The 7,175-nt window shown below is 36.3% G+C and overlaps 1 long non-coding RNA gene across 1 annotated transcript; it reads left to right on the top strand.

Moving 5' to 3' along the window:
* Positions 1-6,189: 6,189 nt before the first annotated feature.
* LOC309492014 lies at positions 6,190-6,964 on the top strand. Its single transcript, XR_014203398.1, has 2 exons — positions 6,190-6,312; positions 6,620-6,964. It is a non-coding gene; the product is annotated as an uncharacterized lncRNA (long non-coding RNA).
* Positions 6,965-7,175: the final 211 nt, after the last annotated feature.

Below are 7,175 nucleotides of genomic sequence, written 5' to 3'. Positions count from 1 at the left end.
GAACCCGGCGGGAAGACACAGACCTGACTGATGTTATTTCTCTCTGTATTCCAAGCTTAATCCACTCATTATTTCAGCTTCAAAAGTCCACTTGATGTCACAGTGACGGATGACAAATGTGACTTTGTAGATTTGCATTTTGACTCGAGTTAACTCACATAATAACTTTGACTGTTTGCACTTTTGAACTATAATAACGATTGCTCGTTCAGTGCCATGGCCGATGATGTTAGCATTATTTATTTGCTATCATCTCTTTGCTCTCTGCGCCGAGTCTGACCACCAAAACTTTAAGATTAAACAAGATGGTTCATTCATATTATTATAAAAATGGGACAAAGTGTAAAACGCGGTTTGACGGAATAAGTAAATAAGAAAAGTAAAAGAGCCAGTCGTCAATTGCTAAAGTCACTAATTAACGATTGATTCGATTGATTAACAAATATTTTTTAAATCATCCACCAAATTATCATCTCTTCCTTACAGTTTAATGAGTTAACAACAATGGCACAAATTATTAAAACACCTGGCTGTTAGTAAAACACATTAAATTGAGTTAATGCCTAAATAATATATTTTAATTTAAAAAATTGCCTAATATAGGCTACCTATATAATTTACCTTATCATTTCATTTCATTTAAAATATTGTCTCAATATGTTAATGTTTCACCCGATATAGTGCACTATATAGTGGATAGGGAGCGGTTTCGGACACAGCTATTGTGTCACTGCAGAAGCTCTGGTTGCCATTGAAACATGACGCGCTTGAGACTGCACATTCGCGTTAGCTACCTGGAGCAACCTGAAGAGCTTTTTAGCGCAATTTGTGTGTTTTTTTAACCTTATTTCCCGGCTCACACTTTTCTTATCCTAATTTTACAAGTTGCAAGTTTCAAAAAACACACAAGCAGTGCTGACTGACTCTGATCACGGCCGGGTGTTCTCCGAGTTCGATCGACTCGGGTATTACACACAATGTTAAACAGACCCGGGACCCGAAGTAATAGATTGGGACCCGACTGACCATTTAAAATATAGACCCAAACCCGTACGGTTCACGGGTCTCCGGTGCTCCGTGTAGACAGTGCAGGCCATGGGATACTTCACTTTCATGTTCATCAAACCATTCTGCCACAAGTCTTGCTGTATGTTTTGGTGCATTATCATGCTGATACATGGCACCTGAACCATTGGGTGCACATGGTCCTCCAGAATGGTTCGGTAGTCCTCGGCAGTGATGCGCCCATCAAGCACAGGGAATGCCGTGATATTGCAGCCCAAACATTACTGATCCACCCGTTATTCACTCTTGGCAGGCAACAGTCCGGGTGTTAAGCCTCTTTGGGGCTTTTCCACACTATAACTCCCACGGATTTGGAACAGACAATGAAGGTGGACTCGTTGTTTCACATTGTCCACAGCCCAAGATTTGCACTGTTGGCACCAGTGAAACTGACATTTTGCATTGGCCCTACTTTTGAACAGTTTACAGCCCCACCATGAATATTGACTCTGCGGAGCTCCCGATGAACAGTCTTGGTGGAAACAGGAGAGTTAAGGTGCACATTTAATTCTGCAGTGAGTTGGGCAGCTGTGGCTTTATGTTTTTTGGATACAATCTGGGTTAGTACCTGGACATCCCTTGCAGACAGCTGTTGGATGTGTGTCCTACGCGGTGGTATGCCAACATTAGCCTGGATACCATAGCTCTCGATACACCTCAAAGACTTGCTGTACTGGTCACAGATGAGCCAGCGAGCCACCAACAATTTGTCCTCTTTTAAACTCTGATATGTCTCCCATTATGTTGTGTGGATTTTATGTACTGCTGTGTTATTGCTCCACTCTCTGTTCATACTGATGTAATGTAAAATCAGTGAAGATTGGCCACCAGGCGTGAATCCTCCAACACTATATTGACCGGTGTTTCAGTTCACTGTCCAACCCCTATGTATGCATCATGCAAATAATAATATGTTGGAATTTTGCTTTTAAAATGCACATTCATCACAGGCAGAGGTATTTTTGAGTAGTATTTCCTCAAATGCTTTGTTTTCCATTTGCATATAATGGCACTTATTGTATTCTGAAATACTCTTTGAATTACTGTGCTTTGCTTTTTTGCTTTTTACAGAAACTTCAGTATTTTGCTATTGAATTAGGAACTAGCATTACCATCATAAACTGCTTACATAAAGTTATGCCAGTTAAATGCCAGAAGCTTTTAAAAGGCCATAAAAGCTATGTAGGATTAATGCAACCCTGATGTTTATGAAACATCCTAGAGACTCAATAGATTATCTGCGCCTGATTGCAGATTTAGCACAGAGTCAGGAAAGTTCTTGGAAACTGTTTTTTGTCAATATATTTTTTCAGCTTGTGGCTTATGATAACTATTTTCCTATGCGGAGCAATGGTCTGTGGCCTTCTGATGAGACAATAGAACGATTAGGAGAGACTATGTTCCAAAAAACATTAATCAAGTGTATTGAAATTAACTTTCAATTGACTTTGCTTCCTGAAAGGAGGATCCCATGTTGATAAATTGTGAGAGAGTGTAGTCTAGCATGCTATTCAGAAAGATCTTTGTTGATTATCAGCCTGCCATCTGCATGCGATGTATGACAAAAGTGTCAGTGGCGCAGAGGGCCCCACGTGCCCGTCCGCTGCGCCACTGACACTTTTGTCATTGGGTCCCGCTTGTTGGAATGCGCCACGATAACCCCCGTGCCAGGTTACACCGATAGACAATGAAATTGTGTATTGACGATACCCAGAGATATCGTCAAAAGCATCAGCTATCGACCTCATGAAGAGGATTTGGCATTTTTAATTAGTGTATTAAATTATTATTATTATTATTATTATTGCTACTACTGTACTTTTATTATTAAATTAATATTACAATTAATATTACAATTCAATCCCAAATTTTATAGCTCATCACCCCATTACCGACGCACTGCGAGGAAAATAAAAGTTTAGTTAGATTAGCTTACTCCTCATTTCAAAAACAACTTGTTTAACATGAACTATTTTTCACTACTTATAGGCCACAAGAGAAATATTAAGAAAATAAATAAAAATCCTGTGGATTTGCGCTATGCCACTGAAAAATTTAGCCTATTTTCAGGGTGGTCATGCATATACCTGACATATCTGTACATACTGTATATATGCATGCACATATCTGCTTTGTACTATATTCTTGTTTTTCCAAACAAAATGATAAGAATTATTGTGATAAGGTGTAGAATTCTTGATAACTAATTTTAAGGTCTCCATTAAGAGTAATCAACAGATTCTGATGTCATCCCCCCAACCCCAGCTGTGTATTTGTATTCATCACATTATTGTCATGGCAAGGAAATCACAGTACTTTATCCTTTTACCCTCCTTCAATGGAGCGCAACAGTAAGGCTCCATTTATTTTCTCCATAGAGAAATAGTTTTGAATGATAATGTATAAGCTTTTCAAGACAGACAATGTGATTTCAGCTTAATTTAAAACACAAATAAATAAATAAATCAACAGCCCAATTACTAGTGAAGAACCATACTACCCATGAAGATCCACCAATCAGAGAACTCAGTGTTACTATGGAAACAGAAATTGCCGGAAAGAGCTTAGCAGTGATTTCGCACTCCCATGAAGCAGTTCAAATGGCGTAATCAAGTATCCTTACACTCTCACTTAGATATTTCTTTGTGGATATTTTGCATCTTAAAATATTTGACGATTACTATAAATATTTTAAGATCATTATACAGAAGAAGGAACTGAAATATTTTGAATGCTAACGATCCACAATCTGACTTGTGATGCTGCCTGAATCATAATCACACCATCTTCGTTCGTTGGTCAGAGGAGGACTGGCCCCCCAATCAGCCTGGTTTCTTGCTGAGTTGAACTCATTTCATAATTAATGTACTTTACACAGTTACTGAATCAAAATTAATCAACGCTGAACTGATTTCAACTGAATATGACTATTTTTACTATTGTCTTTTTAGAGCTTCTTTTGAATTCTGCAACAATCTGTTTTGTATAAAGCGCTATAATTAAGGTGGCTTGACTTGACATTATAAGATTATTGATCATTATACTTATTATCAAGTTAATAGTTTTATATTATATCATAATATTTTATTCTTATTACCATCAGTTCATGGTGTTTCAGTTTCCTCCATTTACATAGTTTATAATTTTTTCTTCCAATTTGCATAGATTTTAGTTTTTTTTTTAAATGTGTAATGTTATGAATCAATCTCAAAGCTGGTTGGTTTGGTTCAAGCGCCCTTTTTTGAAGTTTTTCTTTTTTTTGTAAATCCCTATGGAGAACATGAATGTGAACAACTTCTGGATCCAAGGCTGTTGATAAAGTGGGCTGTTGCGCTCAATAAGCGACCTGCCGTTCCTCTCCCAGTTTGTCCCCGTTCTTCTTTTCTACCATGTGACCTCAATAACCTTAACTTTTTCTCTAACTTTTGTCTTTTTTAAGCCACAACCACCCTCTGTCAGTTTACTTAATTATTTTCTTGAGGACTGCCATGCAATGCCTCTATCTGTAATTACAATCACACATGAAGGCGGGGTGGGGGAGGATAAGGGGGAGGAAGTGAAAGAGGAGCTGTACAATACTTTGATCTTTTCCTTGCTTCTACTTTGCCTCGTCTTTTGGAAATAAAAAAAGAATTGATTAATGGTTGCTCAAAGCTGTGCTTCTGTATGTACACTATAGAAAAGTCATGTTACTGTGACTTGGCCCAGTAGAGTACTGCTCTGTTGTAATTTTTGTGAAGTTGCAATGCTGTGATTATACAGTATGATTGTGTGGGAATTGTGATTTTGGGTATTATATTTGACTGATACTTGAGTTCTGATATTCTGTTGCTGGTATGTCAAAATTGGATAATGCTGTGATTGCGTGATGATGCTGAAATGTTTTTGTGTTTGCATAATGCAGGGATCCGATGATGATATATTGTGATTGTGTGGTACTGGAATCCTCTAGTTGTTGCTGGGATGTTGAAAAGGTTGGATTGTGTGATGCCAGCATGTTGTGCTTGTTTGATGTTGTTACAGTTTGTTGTTACAACCATAATTGTGTGACTGCTGCTGTTATGTGATATGACACGTGTCCACTGTTCAATGCTTTGACTTTGTGATGCTGCCATGTGATTTTCACATGTACTGTATCACGTCGCATATATTATAATCACACTTTGTTGGCCAGAGGAGAACTGGTGCATTGACTGAGCCTGGTTTCTCCCAAGGTTTTTTTCTCTTTCCTTTTCTGTCACCGTCAAGTTTTTTAGAGCTGCTGTTCAGCCGAAATGAATTTGTTTGCATCATTGAATCATTTTCCTGTTATCACTGTAAAGCTGCTTTGAAACAATCTGTATTGTATAAATTGCTATATAATAAAGGTGATTTTACTTGACTTGATTGTATGATGCTGTGATTTGAGGTGTGTTCTGATGCTAGAAATTGTGTGGGTCTTTTTGCTGTGATATTACAACTTTGTACTTTTTGCATTAAAGATTTCCCCTCAGATACTGACATGGTATTAAAATCTATACTACTGTTACAACTTGGTAATGTGATTATTTGATGTTAATGTACGCTATAGTATTATATGAAGTATGAAATGTCACGGTAGTGACTCTATCTGTGTGGTGGTGGTGCTGGAATGTTGCTTACATTATGCTGGGACGTGATTATATGATATTGTGTTTTTTGTGAAGCTAGTGTGTGATTGTGTGATGGTATTTTGGGTATCATTGTGTTGTAGTGTGATCTGTGATGTTATATTTGGGATGTTGTGACTTGTCTGAATTTGGAATTGTGCGGTTGTTTGTTTCTGGGATGTCATAAGTGAAAGATGCTGTGATTGTGTGATGTTAGAATGATGTGAATGAGCAAAACTGCAATGTGATTATATGTTGTTGTGATTGTGTGATGCTTGAATGCTGGGGGTTTTCTAGGATGTTCTCACTGTGTGATGTTATTATGCTGTTATTGATGTTTTTGCTGCAGTTATGTGAAGCGTGGTGTGATTGAATGAAATCATTGTATGGGGTGTGATTATGTTTTCTGATGTTGTGATGTATAATTATCGGAATTTATAATTTTGTGATTTGTTGCTAGAAAATGTCATAAATGTACACTGAAAAAAACAATAAGTAAAATTTACTAAATTTTTCTTTGGCAAGTTTTTGCACAAATATTTTTTACGTAAATTTCACACGCATATTTTTTAAGTAAATTTCACATATGGAATTAAGTCAACTCTACTTAACTAACTAAGTTAAGTGAAAGTAACAAAGAAAATAAGTAATTTTAACTTGGCTAGTATAAGGTTGAGTAATATTTATTTAGTTGAAGTGTCCTTTGCAATACATTTTACTCTAACAATATAATATTGATTTAAGTATATGCTTTACTTAAAAAATATCTAAGTAATAATACAATAGATACTGTGTAAGACAGCATATCTACATATCAGATGATAAGCGTCACGTGAACGCAGAGACCTCAATACTTGGTAGACAATACACAATGACGGTGACATTTGATGGATCGTTTTTGTGTTTGAATGTGTCATTTTGAGTAGAAAATGAACTCCAAATGTCACAAAATGGCACTTTACTAATCCTAACAACAAAAGCAATGATGAAACAGTGTAAATACAGTTTGAAAACAGTGAAAAATCAACCTCATTAATTATTCAAGGCCCAGTGCATGATGGGAACACCAGTATCAGAAAAGTTGAGTAATTTTACTTAATTTTATAACGTTGATATTTACGCTTTCATTTCTACACGCTTGAATTGAGTACTAATATAGAATTTACTTAATTTTTTTTTTACTCTTGCCTGAACTAACTTTTTCATGTAAATTACATTGTTTTTTTTCTGTAGTATTTACTTTACCACAAAATAATTTTTATCAGTGAAGATGCTGTGATTTTAGAGTGATATGAATGAGCAATACTGCAAAATGATTGTTGTTGTGATTGTATGATGCTGCACTGTAATTCTTTTGTAATTTTTACAGAAAAATACTGTAAAAATGCTACAGTAAAAACATGTTTATTGGTTAACTGTAAGTTACCTAACCATATGTGACCCTGGATCACAAAACCAGTCACAAGTAGCACAGGTATATTT

Source organism: Leuciscus leuciscus, assembly GCF_965113295.1.
Source record: "Leuciscus leuciscus genome assembly, contig: HAP1_SCAFFOLD_835, whole genome shotgun sequence".
In the NCBI taxonomy this organism is placed as follows: Eukaryota; Metazoa; Chordata; class Actinopteri; order Cypriniformes; family Leuciscidae; genus Leuciscus; species Leuciscus leuciscus.
This window is presented reverse-complemented; position numbering and strand designations above follow the sequence as displayed.